This window comes from Nipponia nippon, unplaced genomic scaffold (assembly GCF_047370975.1).
Source record: "Nipponia nippon isolate SJK-2023a ecotype South Korea unplaced genomic scaffold, ASM4737097v1 scaffold_4, whole genome shotgun sequence".
Classification (NCBI taxonomy): Eukaryota; Metazoa; Chordata; class Aves; order Pelecaniformes; family Threskiornithidae; genus Nipponia; species Nipponia nippon.
In genome coordinates this window covers 119976556-120003022 of record NW_028262358.1, presented here as the reverse complement: position 1 = coordinate 120003022, position 26467 = coordinate 119976556, and the positions used below count along the sequence as shown (strand labels likewise).

Genomic DNA, 26467 nt, shown 5'->3' with positions numbered 1-26467 from the left:
AAAGGAATGAAAACTGTTTGATATTTCTTATATAAGGGAGAGAGATACAGAGGATGGACATTGGCCATGGGGCTTCAAAGACATGTCTTCAAGTTTCTTCTTTATGATAAACATCATGTGTGACCCTTGGCAAATCATAAACTTACATTCTGTTGGAACATCTAGTTTGATTTCTTGTTTGACACTGAATTATAACATGTAACCAGCTCCTCCTGTTGAGTTCAACAGCTTGTGTTTGACTAAAGCACAGATTTCCCATCTGTTCTTCAGCTTCAGTTCTTTTTGCTGCAACATTGCACTGTGAGCTGGTACAGATGATCCCCCTAAATCCCTCAAATCCTTTTCTGGATAAGTTGTGTTCCCATCCTAGAGGCACTGCCTGTGTTCCTTGTTCCCCAGTATATCCCATTGCGTGGAGTGATATTCATCCTATGCTGTTGGAAGAGAGACAGGGCACAGTACAACTGCTCTGGCACTGCATTCCGGATTATCCTACCAATCTTTCTGCAATCCCCAGCTTTTACCAGCAATGTTATTTATTTTTGCCCTCAAACTAGTGGCAGAGTTGAACAGTACTGGAATTAGCAGCTCTCCCTCCAGTTTCCAGTTAAGGAAACCAAGTATTTTATTTTGGCTGGAGCTATCTGCACCATTTCAGGCTAACTAGGCGTTGCACAGGTCATTCCTTTCAGTAGGCCTGGATTATCCTACACCCTGTGAGGTTCTCACACATGGGCTACTGCCCTATAGCAGCTCCTCCATGGGAAGACCTCAAGAAGAGCCCGTCTTCTTTAACAGAAGAAGGGAAGAAAGCTGCTGGGAGCAATGCAATAGAAGGATATGGAAAGTCTTGGGCTTTGGCTTAGTGTAAGACCTTGTTGTCCTCTCCTACAACCTCGCTTCTTGCTCTTCTGGAAAATGGGCACAATGTTCCGTAAAATCAGCACAGTGGTCCCTCCACCTCCCAGTGGTTTCAGGGCTGCTCAGGGGAGGGGGAGCTGCCAGGACAAACCATGGCAGATGCCTCCATTCAATACAATAGGTACATGGAGAATTGTTACTGATTTTGTTATTTTATTACAGAGAGCCTCTGAATTTGACATTAGATTTTGAAGAAGGTCAATGATACAGGTCATTGAGAGGGGAAGGAGGGCTCGTAGGAAAGGGAATAACCAATTTCATACTCCTCAAGGGGACTTAGCCAGGTCCACCTCAACTTATCGTGAGGCTGGCAGAGCACATAGGTGCAGTCAAGGCTGGGAACAAGACCTGAACTGATGAACAAACATTTCTTTCAGATGTGGCTTTTCTCGTTCATTCCTGCACTCACAGGCAGCCAGCCCGCATGGCCATGCAGCCAGAAATCCCCCCCCCCCCATCACTCCCCTCATTGCTGAGGGTCTCTCCGAGACGTATCTTCTTCCGACCATCCAACACATGTGCAGGGGTTGCTGTAAGCACAAACCTGAAATCCAGGTCTGCACTGCACGCTGCCACCCCTGCCCCTGCTCCTCTGCCCCACGGGCCCTTGTTGTGCACAAGCTCAGGGTATCCTGATGCTAATTTGAGGCTCGGGGCAACTGCCAGGAGTAAATGTCACTGGTTAAATAGGGACAAGGGTTTTACTGCTGAGAGAAGAAGCTCCAAAGGCCCTGTGCTTCTGCATATCAGAACTTAAAATTGCAGCCATGCATAGCTACTCCAGTCTGCTCAGCGATGAAGGAGCTGCTGTATTCCCTGCTGCCATGTACCAGCAGGCTGATGTGAAGATGATGCTCAGGGAGGGAGATGTTTCAAGGAAAGTGGAGGCTCAGCTGAGCTTTTGATTACAGATTTCAGCCCTTGAGCGATAACACAGTCAGGGTCCTGAGACAAATCGCCATGTCAAAGTTTTTAGATGCAGGCTATTATCCTTTAGGGCTGCTTTGAAACAACTCTTGGGGGCTAATAAAGATCATAATTCTAAAATGGTGGAACCCATTGCACAGCAGGGTAGAGCAGGCATTAATATGTTAAAGTCTAGTCATCAAACACACCTTTCATTCAGAAATGCCTGAGAACTTTGCCATTTACAAGTCAGCCCAGCCTAGGATACTTTGGGGATGCCTTTGTATGCCACCCCAGGCTCCAAGACTGAGAGCAAGACTCCTTGTTGCCAAGAGTCATGAAGGCATCCTTAGGCAATAGATCTTCCAAAGATTTTAGTCCCCCCTAAGGCTGGCCCTTTAAATGGCATCAAGCATCCTCCTTGTGCAACCTTCACCATGTCTCATCCTGCCCAAGCCAGATGAGTAATGATGAAACCCAGCAAGGAGGCCAGTTCGTTTGTTTTCATTTTCAATTAACACGACTTAGCCTGGGGAGAAGGGCCCCAGCACAGGTTTTGGCCATGGTGTCAGTCTGGAGCCTGCAAAGGCAAAGGCAGATGAGTGGTTTGCAGCTCAGCTCAGTGGGAAGGAGACAGGGATGAGAGAAAGAGGAAAGGAGTGACCGGAGGACATGTGGAGACACAGCTGAGGAGATGGACGGGGAGGGAGGAACTGCTGTTCTTTCCTAAGGCTACTATCTACTAAAGCACTGCCCTAGCGCTATGCAGTGCTGTCCTGGTTTAAGTTATAGGATTGCTGAGCCCTGCCTTATTCCTCCTACACAGCCTGACTGAACGGTGCGAGGACATCTCCTTCCCTGTGCTCACGAATGAAGAAGTGAGGCATGGAAAGGTCGAGGACTTTGCGGTGCCGACAGCCCCGGGCAGCCTCTGCAGCAGCAGGTTGCATGTGGCTTGGGTGGCCCTTTCAGAGATACGGGGCTCCTCCAGAGGAGATGTTGGGACTTTATGCAAATTGCTTGGTAAAAGCTAGAAATGTGAGCAGCCATTGAAGTCCCCTGGTGATTGCTGACATAGGTGACTTGCCCAAATGACGACTGCAGTTAGGGGTTGGACCTCCTGGGACATATCCTGCAATCTGGGCTCTTGCAACACAACACGCGAGCTCTGCCCAATTCAGCCATGGTGCCTGACACTGCTCTCGTGTTACCCCGCTGTGACCATGCCTCCTGCAAAAGCAGAGCAGGTGGGACAGAAGGGAAAGCACCTGGTGCCTTTCTTGCTCTAGTTCACAGCTTCACATTTCTACCAAACTGGTCCGTGATGGTGGGTTTGCAATAAGATGCCTGCATTGCAGTCCAGCCCAGCCAAGGTATGGACAGGTTCTGCACAGTCAGATCCATTTGGGGAGCTGCAGCTCCAGTGAGGACATAGGACTGAGTTGAAAAGCAGTACAAGGACTCTGTAGATGGATGCAGCTATTTTTTCAATGCATGTGAGCTGGAGCTCTTTACATTTCCCTTCCAAATCGTGCTACACAGTGCCTGTGAGACATCCCCCGGAGAAGCTGGTCCTGCTGAACGCTGGGCTGTGTTGGGCAGGTGGGAATATGCAAAGCGTGGTTTGTTCTGCGCGCTGGGCAGGCTGTGCCAGCGTCCCTGAAGGAATGGCCGGGAAAGCGCTGTCTGTCCAAATGAGCATGCTCTTGCCTTGATTCGCCTGGAATTTGTCAAGAGAGCCAAAACTCAGCATTGCTGTGAGAGAACATTTTGATTTCCATTTTTAAACTTCATCCCTTTCAGTTTTGTCTTATAATACTTTTTTGCCTTTTCTCTGACCTTGAGGTTGCCTGGTGTGGTAAGGCCACATCCATACTATTACACTTTTACCTTTTAAATGGGTGGGTGCATCCAGTTTGCAGCTAGAGATGGTCCCTGTGTTGGGTTAAGTCTTGAATCCTCCCTGGGAATTGCTTGGGCAGAGCCGGGGCCAAATTTGTGCCCAGGACTGTCCCACCAAGATGAGCATGCCGACAACTGAGCACCAGTGGCCGGACATTGCACTCATGCAGATGTGGCCTTTGTGTCCCTCTTTGGTACCAGGCACACTGCCACCAAGCAAGTATCTTCTCTGGCACCTCAAGGGTGAGGATTTTCATTTGTGGAAATTCAAGTGGGAAAGCTTCTCGCTTCACTTCTCCATGGCTTTTATCTTTATACATGCAAGCGCTCAGACATAGGGAAAATAGAAAAGTGGAACTAGTGGAAAGAAAGGCAACAAAATTTAAAAAAAAAAAAAGCAAAATATTGATGACAGTCTTGTAGTATCAGTTTAAGGTGAGGTCCCAGCTGTGGAAATGCTCTGCACAGGCAGAAGAACATGTGCCCCCTGGGGAGGGAAGGTCTCTGAAGGGGCTCAGCGTGGGAAGGGTGGTCTCTTCAGCCCGGATCTGATGACATGACCATGCTACCAGTTCAGAGGCAACCTCCTTCGGGTCAGTTCTACATGTTTCAACCCCCTGAGGAAAAATTTTCTGTGCCGCTTCAGTACATGACTGTAGAAATGGCACCATCCACTACCTCGGTGACTTCCCAGACCTTTTCTAATCATACTCTACGTGGTAAAGGAGAGGACACAAAACACTGTTACAGGTGTAGTACCAGAATTTTAGAGAACAAGCCCATCTTTTTAGATATCAGGTTAAGCTGCAACCCCATATGCCCAGCCTGGATGCTACTGTGTAGGTAATGATCTGTTTACACGATTTAAACTCCCCAGGCTCCCCAGGCTTGCCACCCATGACAAATCTTCCTGCTATTGCCATAGCAATCTGCTGCAAAGGGCTCTAGCTGGAAAGGATGCACGTTTTCCCTGACTGTTCCAAGCCTATGCTGTTCAGATTTCCATAAGAGTGTTTTTTAAATTGCCTTGCATCCCCAACTTAAATGTATTATCTATAAAATGCAATTTTTGAATGTGCACGGTCACAAGAGAGAAACGCCAGTAAAACTGAGTTGCCAGATAGGAAAAAAAGTCAAGCAGATTGGACCTCTAGAGGCTTCCAGCATCAGGCGTGGAAAAGAGATGATAAAACACTCTGTTCCGAGTTGTATTTTCTGCAGTATGTTAGAAGGCAGCTGCTGACTTAACCTATTCAGTGCCTGACAGTACGCCGCAGCTAACAGCTGTATCTCTGCCGCAGGCAGAGATGTGATGCAGCATGTGTAAATGTAAAAATGTGAGGTGCCTCGGCGGCTGCAGGCAGGAGGGCAGGGCCGCAGCGCTGCCTGCCCAGGCCCGTGCTGATGTACTCACCCAGCTAATGTCATCGGCGTTCAGCTAACGATGTCGGAGCGCAGCTGAGATGGGGTATGATTGAAGGACTGTGTGCTCATCGTGGGCTGGACCTTCAGAGAGGACAGGATGGGAAGGATGTTTGTCAGAAAAGAAAAAGGTCAGGGTGGGAAAGACGTCAGAAAGAACAAGCGTTAGACAAAACCCGTGGTTGTTTGCAGGTTTTGGGGCACCTCAAATTTCCCCAGGCAGAAAGCAAGAACCGCACAAAGGCACGCAGCCAGGCTCCCACTCACCCTGAGCCTCAGCTGTCTCCACGATGCAATGGTTAACCGGGCAACACCATGGCTTGCAGAGCCATCTACTGACAGAGGGATGCAGGACAAGGAATTCTTTTTTTCCCCTAATATGTATATTTTTTCCAGCTTTGTCCATGCAATTAAGGTTTCTTGAAGTACGCCCCACGGGCAGTATGGCCAGTATAGTCTGGCTCCTGCACACAACTCAACACAGGAATCGTTTTACTGTGCCAGTCTGATATGTGCTCTTCTCAATAAGAAATGTTCAAATATTGCCCCGTCTTTAGATATGGATCTGTGGTGCAAGAAAAAGAAGGGAGAAATGAAAGTTACTGGAAATTACAAAACAGACCTTTCCCTCCTCAAATAGGAGCTATGCTTGAAAATCATGAATGGGTAGACGTGGTGCTGAGGGACATCGTTTAATGGTGGACTTGGCAGTGTTAGGTTAATGGTTGGACTCGATGATCTTAAGGGTCTTTTCCAACCTTAACGATTCTATGATTCTATGTAAAAGTATACATACTGTGGACGCAGGCCTCAAAGTTGGTCAAGGACACAGCAGCGTTGGGAGCGAGAGGGACGAGCTGAACAGAGGTGTGCCGAGGCCGCAGGGCTGCGGATCCTGAGTTACCGGGAAGGCAGGGGTACATCCACTCTTAACCAAGTTTTCTTCCATGTAGATGCTGCTCCGCCACATCAGGCCCCTTCACTGGGTGTTCTTTTATCTGCTGTAAATGCATACAAGCTCTGGCACTTTTGTTTTACATCAGTTTGTATAGATAGAGGGCTGGACCTCTGCCACTCCACCTTCCCTCCCACAGCCGTAGAAACAAACCTTTTCTGCCTGACCTGGGTCTGCAAAACAGACTGCGTGTTTATTCCGCAACAATACCGACTTCTTTTATTTGTGTGCGAATAGCAGACTTTAGAATGGGTATGATTCCCATTTTCAAAGTGCTCCATGCCTTTGGGGTAGAAATGCACCATTTCTTTAAAACTGTAATCAGACACTGGGATTCTTAGGTTTGCAGAGTTGATGTTTCATGGAAAGCAGAGCTTACAGTTATCTAGAAATAAATTCCTACCACACTAAAATGCATCATGGCATTTTTAGTAGGGAAAACTAATTTTTTCCAAAACATTTTATTTGTTTTTCTATTTTAAAATAAGGCAAAATCAGAATGAACTGTATGGCTCAATACTACAGGAAAGCATTGACATTTTCCACTGACATTTTCTCCCCACAGGAATACTCAAGCTTCAAGAGACAATGCCATCTCAAAATGGAGATTCTGACCGCAGGTCAGTTTTGTCATCAGCTCTCTTGTTGAAGAGCTGCTTTTGTGGCAAAACGTGGACGCCTTCAGCAGCACATTAGCAGGATGGAGTTTGAGAGGATCATAGAATCATAGAAAGGCTTGGGTTGGACGGGACCTTTAAAGATCACCTAGGCCAACCCCCCCCCGCCATGGGCAGGGACATCTTTCACTAGATCAGGTTGCGCAAAGTCCCATCCAACCTGTCCTTGAACCTTAGGGTGACTGTCACTCTCCTGACTGCTGCAGTTGGCGCTCATCATGTCCCAGATGAGCATCTACAGATGGCCCATCTCCTCTCTGCTCCTGCCCTGGCCCACCCCACTGGTTCCACCTCTTCTGATACCAATCCACTGCATCCACCTGCACCTGAAAGCCTCTTTTCTGCCAGGGCCTGGACTTGCTTTTGCAGTTTGGAAGACCCCTGGGGATTCAGCTTGTGATGCTTTGGTGGAGGTGAAGTGCTCTCAGAAATGAAGAAATAAAATACTAATCAATATCAGGCTTAAAAAGTTAATGGTCATGATAGCCATTCCTCAAGGAAAAACAGGGGGGGAAGAAGAAAGCTTTTAAAAGGAAGGTGGCCGAGAGAGCTAAGTCTTTGCACTATTTTTGGCTTGCCCAGAGCAGTGCAGGGTGGAAGAGCCTGTGTGCTTATTAGAATATGCAGACAGGGTGAAATGCGATCAAGACACTCCTGACACAAAGGTTGTGCCCATGGCACAGAGCAGGCATCTGACCTCTTTTCCTGAGACTGGCTTTCATGCTAGCGTTACCTACACTTCCATGGACAGGGGCCGACATATATGAAACAACTAAGTTTTTCAGTTCTGTGTTTGTACAGTGCAAATATGGGATCCCTGATAGGAACGGCCAGGTGCTATACATTACATAAATAATGAACATGCTAATTCTCTCCAAAAAAACAACCACATGTGAAATAGCATGCTACATACTCCGAAAAGAGCCTTAACTCTGCCCATCATATTGAAATGCACCTTCATTATGTGAGCCTACATCTTTGCATTTCAAGACCAAAGTGTGCAGAAAGGCCTTTGTGTAAGGGTTATTTACTTGTAACTTTTTATTTGTTTGTTTTTAGAGGGGGTTTTATGGTCCCGTAGCAAGCCTGGGCTGAAACGTAGTATCTCTGGAGCATTTTGGTTAAGGCAGCTGTCACTGGAGTGCCTGATTTGCCTGACTGATGTGACACATCTCTCTCTCTTGCACCACATTCCCTCTAAGGTTTTATTGTCTTATCTGGTGTTATGTTAAAGACCAGCTACAAGTCAGAGACATCCTTCAGCACCATCTAACAACAGGCCCGCTGTGACAGTCCTGTTCTCAGCCTGCTCCCAGTGGGAGACACCCAAAGGGACATGATGCTGCAGGTAAGAAGGTATCTTCCTTTGCTGGATGGTGAGAACAGTCCATAATCCTGTTCTTGGAGGGCCTGAATGGCTAAGGAGAAGTTGTAGCTGGTAAAGAACGAGGATCAGAGAAATACTGGAGGAAGTCAGACAGCAGATCAGTCTCAGCTGGGTCAGTTTTCTTCTTGTTTTGCATCAGCTTGGTCTGAATTGCAAATACAGACTTGTTTTCAATTTTCAGTTGAGCCCCTTCCTCCAGAACTGCTGCATGTCATGGACACCAGGTGACAAACATTTGGTAGGGTCGCCTGCTTCCCTTCATCCCTGCTGAGACCTTCCTGCATTCGTGGAAAAGCAGAGACCATTGCAAACTGGGTCACCATAGGCTGCTGTGATATTTGCTGTCAATCAGCTTGCAGCCTCCTGTCTCTTCTCTGTCCCTCTGCCAGACTGCAGTGGAGAACACCAAGATTACAAGAAGCAAGCGTTTGTCGGTGCGAGAAGCACAGGACATCTTTTCAAGCACCCTCCCACATGCTTGTTTGCAGCCAACCCTGTTCAGGTTTCCTCTTAGACCTACATGGACAGCAAGCCCTCAGTTTTCCTGGTGAACTTCACTCAGTCTCCCTTGATTAAGCTGCAGCACTTCGGGACAACTGTGAGCAATATCAGATTCCTTTTGGCCCTGACCCACTGCCCCACGCAAATCAGCCAGCTATACTCTACACAGAGCTGTACGCGTGGACCTTAACCAAACTTGACAGCTCTGCACGGTGGGACGCATCAGGTTTGCCACACCAGCCTTGAGGCAGGTGGGTTTTGATCATGTGCAATGCCACATACATGTACGCGGTAAGCACCTTAGGACAGTCCAATGACAGGACCATGGCCGAGCGATGTACCAGCTGCCTTTGGCCATGTTTCAGGAGAAGCACCATGGCGCTAGGTGGCACCTGGAGAAGATGGTCTCTCCTTATCTCTGGCAATAACTTGTATGGCCAGAGTGTTTACGGGTAGGTAACAATGTCCACCCAACCACCAGAGCTCAGCACTTGGCTTCACATGCTTGGATAGAGGCTGTGGGACAGGCAGTGCGCAGAGCTCAAGGGGAAGTCAATTGTGGGGACGTTCTCCTGTTTGGTTCATCATATCGACAGGCCTGTGTGGAATATGAAAAAGGTGAATGCTTCTTGTGACTACCTCTCCTCCATGCTCAAGAGATAGGGTGAGCCTTGGTATAGAAAATCCATCTCCTTTGATTTTTCAAAGATCTTATTCCAGGCAGCTTCTCCATCTAAAATCCTTTCTGAATGAGTGCCATGTCCAAGAAACCAGGGAAAAATATGGGGGATTTTTTGCCAAATGCTTCCTTCCTCAGGGGAGTCCTTGTGAGATCTTAAGTTTGGCCTGGTTTTCAATGTGTTTTTTGAAATAATGTTACGCCATCTTGGACAATGACCAGACTGGGCTTTGTGGACCAGCCCTCCTGCTGAGTCTGATGAATGTGCAAAAATGGCTAAGCATCTTCGTAACACGGGTTGTGATCACATGGAAGGAAATTTTGGCATAAGGCTAACTCAGTGCATCCAGTTTTCCTTGGAGAGTTTTCCCAATATTTACACATAGGAAAGGATGGACAGAGAGAGAAATGTCTCTCTAGAGAGCCATGCTGGAAAGCGAATTATTCATGCATTTCCTTAATAAAGGATCTTTTGTATATTAGAGTAACTTCAATATTCCTACTAGAAATTTCCCATGGAAAACATCAGGTTCTTTACAAATGCTATGGTTAATTAAGGGTTGTACACATCAGCATTAGTTATTCTTTGTTAGATGATAGCTAAAAAGGTTTCATTTCACAAGTGATGTTCTTCATGCACTTTAATCTTTGGTATGAGATTATTAAGTCATTCTGAAAAGGAAAAATATTTTGATCATTAAAAGAAAAAAACCAAACCCATCAATGTTTTTCATATTCTTTTGAGATTGAGTCTTCCAATTTTACTTTGACTTATACCAGAATATATATATTAGATAGAAGATTTCTAAATGACATGAACTTGTGAAATTGAATTTCTAGGAGTGCTTTTGTACCTGCAAGCATTTACACTAAAAACACATATGATGCAACCTTGACCATCACCTGTCAGCATAGCCCAAATACTTCTGCGCCACTGGCATACATACATGGCATGAATAACAGATGTCTATTTTTTATATCATTTATTCCCTAACCCAGAGATTTTACTAATGTGTTATCCCTTATGACAGGGATATCAAATATATGGCTGTAGAACAATCTATGCAGACTTTTTCCAAAATATGACACAGACATTTTGTTAAAAATTTCAAATGAAGAATCGGTCTCGTGAAATTTCACTTTGGCATTTAGTGGGGAAAATACAAGGCCAAGGTCTGGTACAATGTGGTTTTTTTTTTTTGAAATTACTTTCTCTCCTTTTGCAATTATGCAATAAATTCGTGATTTCAACCATGCTGCTGAAATGAATCAGAATACACACCTGCCAACATCTCCTGCCAAAACACAGGGGGCTGAAGTGAGCGTAGCTCAAAACTGGTTTCATCTGAACACCGACTATTTTTTTTTTCCCTGTGCACACACAGAGTCAATTCGCCCTTTATTAGTTCTGCCTTCTTCAGCACATCATTCATTCATTAGTTGCCTAATTCCCCATGAACTTTGCTCCAGTACAGAGAGTAGCTTTCCAGGAATGTAGGCTCTAGCATGGCTCTTCACCCCTCCAAATTTTACCTTTCTGTATCTGCTACAATTAGAGCAGCTTTGTTCTTCTCCTCTAGCATTCTTCCCATACAGGCTATTCCTTTTGTTTAATGAGTCATCATGGACTTGCCCTGAAATAACAAGGAACGTGTAAGAACATTAATGTAATTATCTCAGAGTAAGCTTGTATGCAGACAAAAGCCAAAATTTGCTGAAAAGACTGTGCCCTGTGCTTCATGAATGTATTATACAGACATGGGGCATGTAAAAAAAGAGAGCACTTCCACCTTGTATAATTTAGAAGAAAACTACTTTACAGAAATCGTGATTGAAGTTAAGAATTTAAAGACTGTTCACATTAGAGCTGTTGCTAAGGGACTCGGTATTAGTCAGCTGAAGCTCAACAATCCTGTAAACTCCAGCCGTTGCACACCCTGTATGACCATCATGCAGGGATACGGCTTCCAGGAGAAAGGAGGAGCAGCTCCATACGACACACGTAGAGTGTGTGCACACATGCGCTTAAGTACCCGTACATGCAAGACCAATTGCTAGCATGACTGAATAGTCCTTTTCCCCCCATGAATACAACTGCTAACAACATCAACCAGCCATGAGACAGAAAAATAGCCACATCGCTGAGCATCCCCCCCGTCCACCCTGAGACTGGACTGCATCTGGCTGGAGACACTGGTTTTGTCATCCTGATTCACACTGAGTAGCTGTAGTTAGAAAATAAAGCTCAGCTACTCTCATGAGCTGCGCTGGAGCATGGGCGAAGAAGGAGCTAGAGAATGGAGTGGGGGCGTGGAAAGCCCAGGATTTTCCTGCTCCTTCTGCATCATTTCTCTGTCTCAGGAGGTTCTCAGTGTCAGCCAAGGCTGACTTTGTCTGGATGAGAAAACAGCCACTTTTCTCTGTGCTAAATTCAAGGATGGGTTGCATGGTGGCAATGGATAGGGACTAATATTTCATGTGTGATTAACAGTACTCAGGGCTTGGAAAGTGCTAAAATTTGCATGTTCTGGGTCATGTTTTGATTCCAAAAAGCACAGGGATTTATTTCCATCAAACGATGGAAATCTGGCAGTTAAGGAGTTAGCGTGGAGAACTCTAAGATGTTTCATGCCAGAGCTGCCAAGCAGGTGGGAAATGATTGCTGGCTGGCTGGCTGTGAATCCTGCCACCAGAGAGGAGGAACCCCTTTTCTTGGCTCAGCCCACGAGGAGGTGCTACAGACTCGGGAACAGACCAGCTCACCCACAGCACAGACCGACCATATGCAGAGACCCAGCACCGCAAGTTCTTACAAGTTATTTTTTAACAGGATTTTTTTTGTGAAACATTAGAATGCTTACACTTTATCTTTTCCCATAGTTATTTTGTCATGATGCGTCCAAAAAGAAAAGGAAGTATCAGCTGGTGTTCTTTAGCTCAAACAATATAGTTCTTGTAGAACTTCACAAGCAATTCATGTCTGATTAAAGTTGGGCAAAACATCTTTTTCCCTAACTTCAGACCTGCCTTTCTATTACGCTTCTCATAAAGGAAAATGTTTGTTGTGAACAATAAAAGGAAAGTCCCACTTTCCTGTGAATAGCTGTAACATCAAACCTCAGCCTTTAATATAATGGGTTCCTATTCTCTCCCTGGACTAAAGGGCAGCCTAAGTGAAACATTCCCAAGAAGACATGGGGAAAAAAATCCCCTAGAAACAATAAAAAAAAATTCCCAAACAAGGAAACACTCAGCCTCTGTCTTGTGCCAAAGCTCTCTGCTTTGCTTTCTACCTGACCGTCTGCCAAGAAATGAAGAGATTATCCAAAAGCAAGACACAGGATACCTTCCCCTGGGCCAGAGCTTTCACAGGGAAAGAAGAGATCAAGCAGATGGAAAAAAGAAACAGAATTTCTTTTGTAAAAAGCAAGGGGAGAAAGATGCGTAATATAGATGAGAAAATGTGAAAGAGATGGATGACACATTGAGTGAAAGGGAAGATGCAGCCGTCATGTAAGGATTAATTAAATCATGTTCTGAATGGGGGCACTCCCTCTGTGGCTCTTCAACTCACTGTACCGCTTTGTCTCGGTTTATTGTCTGCAAGATGGGAAGAAAGAAATCTACCTGCATTGCTGAACTCTGAGAAATCAGTTAATGACTGAAGAGGATTTTAAAGATGGGAATTGTGCAGCATTAAAATTGGTTGTCGGTAAATACCAGGTGGCTCAAACTTTGCCCTCAGCTGACATAGGCAGCCAAGTATCTGGGCTTTTTACATTTTTGCTCATTAGTAAAAATATTTCAGAACAGGCTCACTTTGTGTTTTGAATCATGCTTAGAGAAATGGTACAAAGATTACTGTCAAAACTCTCATTCTGTTTAAACAAAAACATTTTAAACAGTAGAAATGAAAAATGACAGAGAAAAACAGTATTAAGGAAACACTTCAGAACTGTCAAAATACTGTTTCCTGGTTAGTGTGGGAAACAGGCAAACATTCAGAAAATACTTGGGTTTGGGTTTATCCAACCTTATCCAGAGCAGCTGTTTAATCATACTGTTAGGTTTCAGGTATTCAAATAGACTAAAAATATGCTTTAAATGGTCAAAATGTTCCTCTCTCACATGTTTATTAATAATCCTGGAGCAAAGTACTGCTTTCACCATTGGCAATTAACCTTGAGTCGTATATTTTGTTTCAATAACTAAGTTGCCATTACATCACAGTAGATGCAATATTCCTTCTCCTTTTACTGCACTTACCTGGCATCTCCCTGCTGACTTTGCACACATTGAAAATAGTCAGTGATTTTACTGTATGAGAGAGAAACACTCATATGTTATTTTACTGAGGCTCAGGATAACACCTTCACCTCCCTGGATGAAAGGAGGAGTTTCATCAGGAGTTCAAGGGGAACAGGACTAGTTGTCCCCTTGAAAAAGAATACAGAAGTGATATCATTGCAAAAAATCTGTGGTATTTTACTCAAATGGTATTTCCTTACTATTATCTAACAGACAACAGCTAAGCTACTGCACTATGTGATGGAAGTCCTGTATCAAATGGATTTTGGCGTAATGTAGATACTGGTTGAATTCCTATGACGAGTAGGGACAAAAATGAAGAGCAGAGTAAGATACAACAAGGAAATGGAATGAAGAATAACATGAGGGCATTCTCCAAAGATATAAAATATGAAAGAATTAGTCCAAGATGTGATGGGAAGGGAGAAATAATAATGGGTGACTGGTTTAATGCCTTTTTTCCTTCAATAGTCACTTAAGAAAAAGCAAGTTTATTTAAAATGCTTAAGCAGCTGGTGTAAGCAGGATGAGATGTTAGTGATCATCCTTGAGAAGGTGGTGAGGACAGATGCAGTTCCAGGGCACTGGAGGAGAGCAAGCATGGTGAATATTTTCAAAAAAGAAGGAAGGGAGGTACATAGGAATTATCACTAATCAGTCTGACTGCATTTTCAAAAAAAAATATCGAAACAGTGTTTGCAAAATGCAGAAAACATCTAATTAATAACAGTCAATGCCATTTTGTAAAGAATCAATTTGTTCAACCAGTGTATGGATGGCATGTAAGATGTTGAAATAATCTTTCCAGTCTAGATAGCATTGCTAAAGCTGCAGATGGAATAACTGTGCTTGGTTTGGCAAAAACACTTCAGAAAGGATGTAGACAATTCATCCATTTCTAGAAACTTCTAGACAATTCTAGAAAAGAGAAGAGATGGAGAAGGTTGTGACAAACTTTATATACACAAAAAGACTTCTGAAAAGAGGAAAAGAACTGTTCTTCCTCTATACTGCGAAGGGACATAAAATAATCAGCTTAAATTACAGAAATGACACTTGCACTAATGTTTTGAAGTCCCAAGTGACTGAACCGTTCCAGTTTGTGTTCAGTGTAATAAATTCTGTCCTCTTTCTCACTGCAAACCTGTTCTACAATAACAGATTTGTTTACACTAAATGCTCTGCTTTGTTGGAAGTCGATCGGGCAAAAATCATTATGTTATACCTCAAACAGTGAGTCACTGAGCTTCCTCTTTAGAAGGACAAATGAGACACGGTTCACAATAAACTACAAATAATCCCCACGGATCATGAGTTCTGATTGTTGGAAATCATTGCAGATATCATTTTAAAACTTCCTTCCTCTGTACAGAGGCTCCTTCTGAATAATAAAGAGTGGTACAGAACCAGTGTAACCATACTGTATTGCTCCTGGTAGAAAAATATCTTCCTACGAGCACTCCACCATCTGTGGAAAAGCTCTTTTCTTTGAACCTGCGCACAAGAGGGTAGAAGATGGCAGAAATAGGGGTAAGGTAGTAGTCTGGGAATCTAAAGATCTTGGCTTGCTTTCCACAGCATGTTCCTAAGACAGACCTGCAAAGGCGGGTGGTAGCAACCGACGCTTCAGGAGCAGAATTCACAATGCCCAGATTCTCTGTATGCTAAATGGGGAAGTTTCCAGATCAATGTGAGGATGTTAACCACCAGCAGGAAGCTCACGATGAGGGTAAGAACTGCCTGAAGGTCTCTCTTTGCTCTTTACCAAATGATTCACGTAAAAAGCCAGAAGGCAGTTCCCTAAGGCTCCCCAGTCCCAAATAAAGACCCCTCAGTCAGAAAAAGTGTTTTGGTTGCAAGCAGTCTATGTTTATGGGCTCATAAGGGACTCACCTTAACAGAGGTGAGGAGAAGTCTCCACTGAGATGATCTAGTTGAGCAGAGTATGGTAAGCTGGGAATTCAAAGCATTTCAGGAAAAAAATGCAACTGTAATATGAAGTCTTCCTCCTCAGCAAAAGATCTGGGCAGTAGGGTTCTTACAAAAGGCAGGCATTGCCTTTGGCTGTGTACAAGGGAATACAACATTGTAGTGTATGTTACACAGCCGGAGAGAATCAGCCCTGTCAAGGGTTGCCTAATTTCTAAATTCTAAGTAGCCCTTGGCCAAAAATTAGGTCCAGAGAGGCTTAATCCAGACAAGTGTTTCTTGTAAAACGTGTGAGTAATCCTGGGATTCACATGTACCGGGTTCCCACTGAAAACGCTGAAAGCTCAGAAGCAGGCTGTGTACTTCAGGTGTCCTCCTCAGTGCTAGCGAGGCTCTTCATTTTTTAAACATCATAATTTTAACTGAGCTTGCTATGGCACGGAGCTCCTGGTAGTTAATTTTAGATTGTGCCACTGTGAACAGAAATGTGCCGTTCTGATGCAGCATGTGTGCAATTTGCTTGCTACCGTGGCCTATTGCCATATCACAATATTATTATCCCTTGGGAGGGAAACAATGTAGATTTATGACTTGCTTGAGTTCTTTGTTTTGGCTATTTTTTCCTGCGAGGTTATTTTTAGTGCAAAATTGTTCCAAATTATGTCGAGAACAGGAGAAGCTGAGCTAAAACCGTGATCGGAAATGCTGCTGTATATGAGGGATGGTTCTGCAGACAACAAGAGCCAGTGATATGTTGTATTTCATAACCCTAAAGAAATCTCTAGAAAGCAATGTGTTACCTCGATTATCTTCAGACAGTCCCCAATCCAACCCGCCCTGGTGTGAAGAAGCAGCTCCACTGGTTGTCAATTTTAGCAGCTGCAGGGTCAGTGAAACAGCCACTTCCAAGAAAAAACATGTCTCTGGGTAAGGAGACAAGCTAGCTGACACGGTCCCTCCTCTTCCACTGCTTTTGAAGAATACACAATATTCAAACCCTTAAATCACTTGCAGGCTTGTGTCCTCTGTTCAAGACATTTTACATCTCCTTGGGCTATTTGCTTTCAGAGACAGAACCATGGTGTTTCTCAGAAATTAATTAACAAATTCACAACTTCTTTTAGGTGGCTTGGGAAACAGCAGCGTGGATGAATGCTCCTCTGATATGGTTTTAACGTTGAGCTGTCGGAGGCACAAGTACCTGACAGTTCTTGAAACCTAATTATGGAGCACAACTTTCTCTGTTGCCGTCTGCCTGCTCCAAAGAGACAGCTGTGTTTCCTTCCCTTTAATGAAAGAGTGCTGTAATAATAGCTTGCAAATAGTTTATCTCTGGAAGCAATTATTCGTTTGTTTTAAAAGCTGAGCTAACACCGAAGACATGTTTATTCTCCAAGTAGACACCCTGTATTTGAGCTATTAAATTTCTCATTACTATTTTTAAACCAGTGTTGCGCAGTTGCAAATGCAAGTTGCTTCATCTGCTACAGAAAACACCCTAATTTGTTAATAAATTAACAAAAGGCGAGTTAAGGGGGAGGCCTCAAGAGTAAAAAATTGTGTTGGGAAATCACCTCGATTCCAAATTAAATTAGAAGTGTGTGATGTTGCCAGAAAGTCCCAAAGCGATAATGAGCGGTGTAATGCTCACAGCCCCTCCGCTCCCCTCCCACCGAGTGCCCTCCGCTGTCGGTCTCCATCCCCCGGTGCCTGCAGCCTCCTGCTCGTTCCGCAGCCAGGAGCTTTCATCTCCTGTGGGACAACGATGGCAGCAGCCACGGCCGGGGCTGGGACACGCTGGCCTCCACTGGCACTTTCTAATCCTTGCTATAGCACCGTAAATCTTAATCAAAACCGAGCTGTACAGACTAGGGCCAATCTCACTTGGTCTGCTTTTGTGAGTGGCCTCTGCAGGATTTTGTCCTCGGTTAATCATTGCCTCAGGCTCTTATGACAGTGATTGCTCATTTTGTGGAGGTCACCATTGCAAGTGGCTGCTGGCAGGAGTCTGAGTCAGAGGCAGAGTCAGATTCAAGGGAAGTTGTTCTTTTCTGAATATGAGAGAGCTGAGGAACATGCAAGCTGGACAAGGTAGACGATTTCCATTTTTTTCCAGAATGCAGTTATTTTTTTTTTTCCTTTCCTGGGGGAAGCACAGTGTCAAATTCCTTCTATAGCAATTATGAAATGTAGGTAGTGTGTCACGTACCTTGTGTTCATGGCTATCTGCTCAAGAAGTAATACCACACCTTTGGGAAGTGGCAGGATGCTGCCTTATATCCACAATGGGTGATACTGTTTGAATTTTGCGAAGTGATATCTCCTTCTCCCTCAAAAATATGGTGCTATTACTGTACGCCGTGACACTGTTAAACCTGTGCACCAGTCTGATCTGGGCCTGTGTGGGGTTTCTCTCTGCAGATGACGTGGTGTCCTGAAGGGGATGCAGGGCCAGACAGAGCAGGCTGCAGGCTAGCAGAGTGTGGGAAGCGTTAGAGCCACCTCCTCTCTCTGGCACCACCCTTACAGATTCAAGGCCTGGTTGGACGGAGCTTTGAGCAACCTGATCTAGTCGAAGATGTCTCTGCTCATTGCAAGGGGCTTGGACTGGATGATCTTTAAAGGTCCCTTCCATCCCAAACCATTCCATGATTCTATGGTTCTATATCAACGCAGTACAGCCCTCTCCCTCCATCCTTCCTTTGCTCCTTCCCCTGCTTGGACCCCCACTGATCCCTTTTTGCACCACTGCTCTTGTCTGCTTTGGCATTTTGGTGAAGAGAGGAAAAAGGACAGCAGGTGGAAAATGGGGGTGCAGCTCCTCTCCCGTCCCTGGACCTCCCTGGAGCAGAAAGCCGGTGCAAGTAATACAGCCCTGGTTCTGTTTTCTTCCTCCACCGGGGGAACTTAAGATCCTATCACACAATGAAAGTACAAAAATCCTTCTTTGCTCCAAAAAGCCATGTAAGAATATAAAGCCTGTTTTTGCACAAAGTCAATGAGAGGTCTTTCCACTAAATTAAAAGGCAGCAGGATCAAGTCCATACAAATAAAATGGGAGCTCCATCATCAAAGGCAGGCAAAGAAAGGGCACAGTGTGAACTCATGGGACTGTTTACTACGTAACGTGCTCGCCACATTTTTTATACCTTTTGCTTGGATCTCATTTTCCTTTGAACTCCAGACAATGTGCATGTTTAGGCCCAAACCCGTTCCCAGTAAAATAAGTGAATGTTTTCTTACTAACTACAATGCAGATTAGATCAATTCATTAATCGCATGTTTTCCTCTTGAACATTATAATCAACCATTTTATGCTCAGCTGAACATAAAATTAACCCAGGCAAATTAGCTTTATTTCAGAATATTGCGTATTCTAAACTATCTAATTTGGCTGGGAATACGCCAGGGTCTTCTCATCCATAAAGGTGAACATAGCCCAGATCTAAACGGGAAAACTGCACAGCTACTTTACTGTGAAAATATTGGGTGAGGTGGGAGCATGGACCATTTTGACGGGTATTAAAGAGAGGCTACAGTCACAGGCACTTCTGCCCTGGGACGAATCAACAGCACAGCACAGGGTATGCTGGTGAATCTGATTAAGCGTCTTCAGAAGAAAAATCTGCTTAAGAAAACATTTTAAAGATCTGAAAAATCTCAACAAGAAAAATACCCTTGATAATGTGAACCACTCACAGTCACTATTCCAGTTACTCTCTGCCTGTTACTCTCTGCCTCAGTCCTCTCCTATCAGTCGGCAGTGTTTTCTTTGAGCACATGTATAGCGTATGGTAACAGTCAGAGCTCTTCTATCTTGTAAAATAAAGGTCTCAAAAGTACTGGGAAGCCTGTGGATAGATCCTCGTGACACTGGAAGGGAGACAGACGCATTATGTAATTTACAGGAAGTGCTTTTGGCAGCTTTGTGACTACGGTTTCTATAAATAGCTGTTGTAGAAAAAACACAGGGACACAAAAGAAGGTTTGTCAGGCAAACAACGATATACTGTCGTAGGGAAATAATGTTACTAGGCTTTGCAAGAACTATACTCTGAGGCTGTTGGTTTGTATTTTGAAGGAGGAACCTACAGCCTCCAGATCCTACTGGGCTAAACTCTGCTTTCCTAAAATCTGCCTGTGGCTGGATCCCTCTCGTTTCATTAAATCCTTTTGGTTCTCTGCCTGGGCTGAATTAGCACTGTTTTCTTGTACTTCTTGGAATAAAGTTTTGTCCTGGGCAGAACTGTGGCCCCATGTAATTTCCCACAATTTGAACTCAAAGTTTTTTGGGGACAGGTGTTGCTTTCACAGCGCTTAGCACAGCTGCAGCCTTTTGCCAACATGAAAATACTATCAGCTTCTCTGCAGTACATCTGGAAGGCCCTGCTTGGCAGCCATAAGGGCTGGCCTTGATTATCTCTGAAGGTCTGTTGTGAAGATTGGTTTGAGCCTCAGCCCAGACACCTGGGAAAATTTCCTTTCATAGAATCACAGAATGGTTTGGGTTGGAAGGGACCTTCAATGATCATTTGGTTCCAACCCCCTGCCATGGGCAGGGACACCTTCCACCGGACCAGGTTGCTCAAAGCCCCGTCCGACCTGGCCGTGAACACTTCCAGGGATGGGGCATCCACAGCTTCTCTGGGCAACCTGTTCCAGTGCCTCACCACCCTCATAGTGAAGAATCCCAGTCCCAACACAATAATGAATCACAGTGTTTAAAATGATAGTAGCTTATTAATAGCATGTAATGACCGGGTGCACTTTTCCCAAAGCCAAACAATAAACAAAGTAAAACAATTTGAAGTCTTCCTCTATAATTTCATGGTAAGCAAACTGCAGGCTGGTTTGTGTCTCCAGTACTAACACCCCACCGGCAGCCTGTGAGCCTCGTCTCTCCTCCCAGGATAAAAAAGCTGATGCCTGAAGTCTGAACTGCCCTTCAGCCAACCTGAGCTCCTTCTCCCTTCGGGTTCCTCTAGGAAGCTGTCCCTTTTTGACCATTGTTCCTCTTCTTCAGTGATTTCTACCCCAAGACCCAATTTTCCCAAAGGATCCTCTTAACTATGGTTCCTTCTCTCTCTTTTTTTAATATGTACTCTCATGCCCTAAAGCTACAAGCTATGTGAAAGATCAGACAGATCAGTCACTCCAGGCCTGTTCTGGCTTGGTTGATTGGCTCAGGTTTTTCTTGTGTTATAGTAACTGTGTAATTTCCTCTGCTTTCACATGCCTGTTGTTTTTTTTTTTTTTTTTTTTTTTTAACAGAAATGCTCCAAATATGAAAAACTTAAATGAAAATCCAACATTTTTCAGATGCCTGCCTCAAACATGCCCGTTAATCCATTTCCCTAGGTCCCTTCCCTGCCACCAGACTCCAGCTATTTGCTCCCTCCGTGCAGGCTGCCATCATTTTAGAGCTTTCTGGATGGGGTTCCCCTTCTCCTTTAGACCTCAGCCACCAGGCTTATGGCTCAGAGGCTTAGGCTGGACCTATCTGATACAAAGACTATGTACGAGGTCAGTTTCCTCTTGAACACTTGTGCTTATTTCCTGGAAAAGGCATTTGCCTGGCCTGTGTTTGCTGTATCGGCTACAACTCCTTATCAGCCTTCTCCTCCCTCTGACCTCAGGCTCCTGTCTTTTCATCTCTCAGGTTTACCTCTGTGCCCGGAGCTCCTTTCCCTTCCCAGGCCATGGACTTTCTATTCTTCTGCTCTGGTATTGCCCCTCTGCTGCTTTGATCAGACCGGGCTCCGACATTGGGACTGTCTGAAATCGGCTATGGAAGTCACTATATGAAAACCAGGTGATTTATAAAATAACCAGTAAGGCAGTCAAAAATAGAGGCAACTAAAATATATTTGTGACTGTTATAACCTCTTTGGGGAAATGACTTGAGTGGGTTTTTAAAGCAACAGGTATATAGCTAGTGCTCCAAAAACAAGTACCATCTTAAAGCCTACTACAAAGAGGATTATCAGCATCCCCTACAAATAGGCAAGATACACAGAACAAACCTGTGGATTAAATACTCTTTTGCAAATGGTATGGATACACAATTTAAACAAAATAAATAGTGTATGTGGAGGTGAGGAGGAGGAGAAAAAGTGGTATGGGCCAAGGGAGAATAAGCTCTGTTTTAAAATAAAAAATAAATACACGTGAAAGGAGACAAAGTAGAGGAAGAGGAGACAGAGGACTGCATAAGGCAGTGATGTTGTACTTACAAAAATAAGTAAATGGAAGGAATAAGGATCTTCTGTTCTAAGACAAGAAGTTATCATGTAAAAATTACATCATGGCTCTTGTTTTTTTCTCTCTCCCTCCCTGCAAATACAGCCTGGGAGCACAGAAGAATGAGGTTACTACATCTCATCCATCATCATTTCTAATGGCAGTTACAACGCTGTTATCACACACAGCCATGACACTTATCCTACTATGGCTTTTTTCATGGACCTTGTAGAGCAAAACTCCAGAGCTTCCTTCAATTAGACACATTCGGTGCCTGTTTGCTGTCCTTGGTAGAGGTAAAATTCAACTCTCTGCATATTTTATGTGCCTGGTAATAATACCCACTCTTTCATGGCAGAAGAGGCATCCTATTGTCCTCCTATGACGCTTCTTTGGGACTGCAGCTGGAAGATGTGTCACTGGGACTTCTCTTTGTTTCCTCACTATGAACTAGACGCTAGTGACAGATGCTGGATTGGCAGCCCCACAGAAACAGATACTCCAGGCCACCAGCTTGCACAAATGGTGATAGTTCAAGTGTCTGGCTTCTGTACGGCACCTCTCACTTTGCTGCTAGACCACACAAGTTAATCAGCAGCTGTCAAATAGCACTGTCCAAGCACTTCTTCTGGGCCGGGGTGGTAACTCACCTGGGTAATGTCATGGGAGCACAGACAAAGCTGATACAAGATTTCAGTTCTTCATTTCAGTCTTTTTTTTTCCTGTTAGGGAAGGAGATATAGTTGCACTCCTTACTGCAGGTCTGCACCTCTGCCTGCCTCTTTAGGGATGCCCTTCTGACAGTCTGAAGGCTGTCCTTCTTGAAAAGGAGAGGAATAGGGTGAAAGTGGGACCGTGATAGCCCACTGCAGACAGCAGAGTTCCCTAGCTCATCATGATCTTTATACTCCACTACCAGTACTCAGATTTGGTAATGCTAAGCTTGCTCTGGCATCTGTGTGCTGTATTGCAGTCACTCCTAAATATTTGGATTCATTTGTCAAAAGCAAAATGGTAACAGTGAAGTCCATTCTGTACAGAGCATTGCATCAGCCTATAAATGTACATAGGTGCCTGTGCCCTCTGCTTCTCATGGAACGGTAAGAACTTGACCCTTGTGTATAGAACTCATAAAAAAATAAACATATATGTATATACATACAGCACATGCACGCATACACACATACACAAATCATATATATGTGTGTGTGCACATACATGAACTTAGGAAATAATGTAATCAAGTCCTTTTCCCTGCTAGTAAAGCAAATCACATAATAACAATCCATTACATAAAGTGAGCAAGCTTCATCCTGAGAACCGGTAATGTCGCTTTTCTCCAAACTCCTGTGTGAACGCTGTCCCCGAATATCATGGATGTGCTCTGCAGTAATATTTCCTTCCTGATTTCCACTCTAAGCACATCCACTGCCATATTGGGTCCATCGATTCGGAGCAGTGCTGCTTGTAAGCTTCAGTCATTTCCTCTCCCTCAGATCTGCCTACGGATGTATTTACAGAAAGCAAATCCCTCCCTTCTCAGTCTTTGTTTTGTGAGACTAAACAACCTCTTTTGGACTGCTCACGCCCCAGTATGGTTCAAATGGTCCTTTTCTGTACCTATTTCAAGCTGAATTTACTCTTCTTGAATGTGGTCTTTGCATTCGTTTTTCAAGGGTAGGTCTTACTAGTTAAATGATGACATCAACATTGCCCTATATAATGGAAACACCTCTCCTGATAAACTGAAGAATGATATTTGTAATTTTTGTGGCTGCATCATGTTAGTGGGTACAGCCCATGACTACTTGCATTTTTCTTCTCAACATCTATCTTTTCGAACAAGTAACTTCTCACCATTAGCTTAAACACAGGACCAGTACAGGACCTTGCACTTTGAACTACTGTCTTTCTCACCGAGAGGCTTAAAGACAGAAGGAGCATACTTGGATTAGGCCAGTATTTTATGACTTTCTTTCCATTTCAAGACTTCCTCTTTAAGCAGCTGTGCCTAGGTCTTGTCTCACTTTTGGGTATGTGAAGCAATCTCCAGAAACATGAACTAAATCTAACTCTAGATTGTCCAAAATGCAGTGCTGATTTTGTTTGCAAGGAGAACATTTTAATAGCAGAACGTAAAGGGAAAAATAATACAGAGATGCTGCAAGAGGAATATGTATCCATCTACTCTAATGATGGCATTTGCTTTATCAAACTTTAGTCATTGAAGTCTAAGCTATTGTGTGGTTTCCCTCTACAACCACCAGAAAGATGCTGGCACCTCTCCAGGGTTTTTATCACTCATACTTTAGGCACTTATTTTGGCATCTGATGAACTGTTTCCTATCAGTGCCTGCTTCTTCCTTTCCACAGATTGTCAAGTGAATCCGCACCAGCAGAGCAGCTGAAGCATGCAGCTAAAATCAGGTGAGATGAGCCTCCCTTCACTGTGTATCTTAAAATTCAAATGAATATTCCAGCCAGTGACTGAAACGGCTGGGTACATGAAGCACATGAAGTGCCATGCTGCACTTCGCTAAAAATTACATGTGGACATAAAGCACTTTTCTGAACATTATTACAAGGGTGGATTTCATGCATGGGTGTTCCTGTGACCCTTTTGACCACCAGCTCTAAAATAACTAAACGTTCCAGTATAACACAGGAGTAGGGCTAGTCAGCAAGAATTAAAAATGCTGAGGTTTTGGCATTTGGATTTTTCACTCACTGAGAAGAAAACAGATCGCAGAACAATCACCTGGGATGTCAGAGAACTGTATAATGTGCTCCCTAAATCCATTCATTACTGATACGTCATCAGACAAGTATAAACGCTGAAAGAAAAACATAGGACATTTGAAACTTTTTTTTTTTTCACAAACAAGTGTTTTCCAGAATGTTTATTGCAAGAATTGCTGTAATTTTAAATCGGAACAAGAATAAGTTTTGGAATCCTGATTTCCCACGAGAGAGATCTGATTAATTGGTGTACAAAATGGCCGAGACGGGAAATTGCCTCTGACCAATCCTGTGTTACCATCTGTCCCTGTATCAGAGCGATCCTGTTGTCTAAGAGCTCAGTCTGAAAAAAATGAGGTCTTTTAGCAGACCGGTGTGACTAAACAAAACTATTGTTTTCGCTCTTGTTTGTGACAAAAGGTCATGAAGAGAGATTGGGAGTTCCTGAGTCCGGCAGGAGCTCTGGAACAATTATAAACTGGAATTTCTAAAAAGGAAGGAATTTGATGTGAAGGGCCAAGTCATAAGGATTAATTAGATTCAAGAAGGGATGCTGACTTTCAAGTAGTCTGGGCTGGAAATAACACAGATGGAGAAGTGAAAAAGAATAGAAAACATCGTGTCTGCAAACTGTTCTCTGAGTGGGTGTCTTTATGAGGGTGCCAGCTAAAGGATTCAACTTTTGGTAGGAAAAGCATGAATTATCTATGCCCATATCTATGGGTAATCAACTCACAAATCGTCTGATCAGTTAATGTTGCTTCCTTAGAAAAAAACCTCTGGTTTGTGAGTATATTTGGTGATACGCTTTTGGCGACTCAGATACCATGGCTGGAGCACATTCCCTTTTTCTGTCACACATCCCCCTCTGCACCTTCTGGTGGGCAAATGCGAGTCCAAACAATGCAACAAACTATTCTGTATAATTAATTTCTTTGTGGTGTTTTTCTCTGACTGCACACAAAAAGCCTATAATTCTTTGCACCTTAATCAGGAAAAGTAAAAATAATCCCAGTTCACTGTTCCACCTAAAATGGGAACTGAAAAATATTTTACTTGTCAAGACATAAATGCAACCTTCTGCTTACCTCTCTAACTTCATCCTCTCTGAAAGCAGAATAGGAGCTGCTTTTCCTCCTTCAGGTTGAGATGTTGATAACTGTTAAAGTGGAAATACAGAGTCAAAATTTCCACTTGTAGCCAGTGAGTGAAACGGAAAACTCATCTTCTGCTGTTTTTGTAGGAATATGCTCTGGTAGAATGAATAATCCCCAATCCTCTAACTTCTTAGGAGGGAAAATATAAAGCAATCAGGTGCTTCTGAAGTGCTCAGTCTGTTGTTAGGCTGAGTTTGCTGTCTCTAGAAAACCTGATGTGGGTTGTTGGCAGCACACATCAATGCCCCGAGGGAGAGAATATACAAGCCTGCAGGAATGTAGATAAATATTTAAGTTCTTACTCTGCATGACAACAACAAAAAATAATCAGTGAAAGCCTCCAAAGCTCTGCCAAGGGGCCCTTCTTCACAGTCACAAGTACCTTACTAAGAGGAGAGCTAACCCTTCTAATTGAAAATATTTCATATTTATTAGATCCAATCACAATTCTGACTTCTTTAACAAACAAAATTGATAGGTTTTGTTTTGTCTGGGGAAGGGGAGGGAGAAACGTGGGTCCTTTCTTGATCTGGGCAACGTTTTCTCTGCAGTAATGCCTAATGGTTTTGTCAGCTGTAATTTACTTGATAAGTCTCAGAACTGAAAATGCAGGAAACCAACTTTTTTGTAAAATTTAGTAGCTTGCTGCAAATAGTTATACACCTTACAGAAGCACCTACTGATTATAGCAACACATCCCAGAGCTCAGTTAGTATAATGGAAGGTGAGGGCGTGAAATTCTCA

General features: G+C 43.8%; 1 long non-coding RNA gene across 1 annotated transcript; it reads right to left on the bottom strand.

The window, feature by feature from the left end:
* Nucleotides 1-1507: 1507 nt before the first annotated feature.
* LOC148053496 (uncharacterized) lies at nucleotides 1508-25885 on the bottom strand. The gene is made up of 6 exons (XR_015708728.1): nucleotides 25655-25885; nucleotides 10884-10984; nucleotides 5948-6152; nucleotides 5419-5716; nucleotides 5144-5235; nucleotides 1508-3547 (listed from the first exon to the last, which is right to left on the bottom strand). It is a non-coding gene; the product is annotated as an uncharacterized LOC148053496 (long non-coding RNA).
* Nucleotides 25886-26467: the final 582 nt, after the last annotated feature.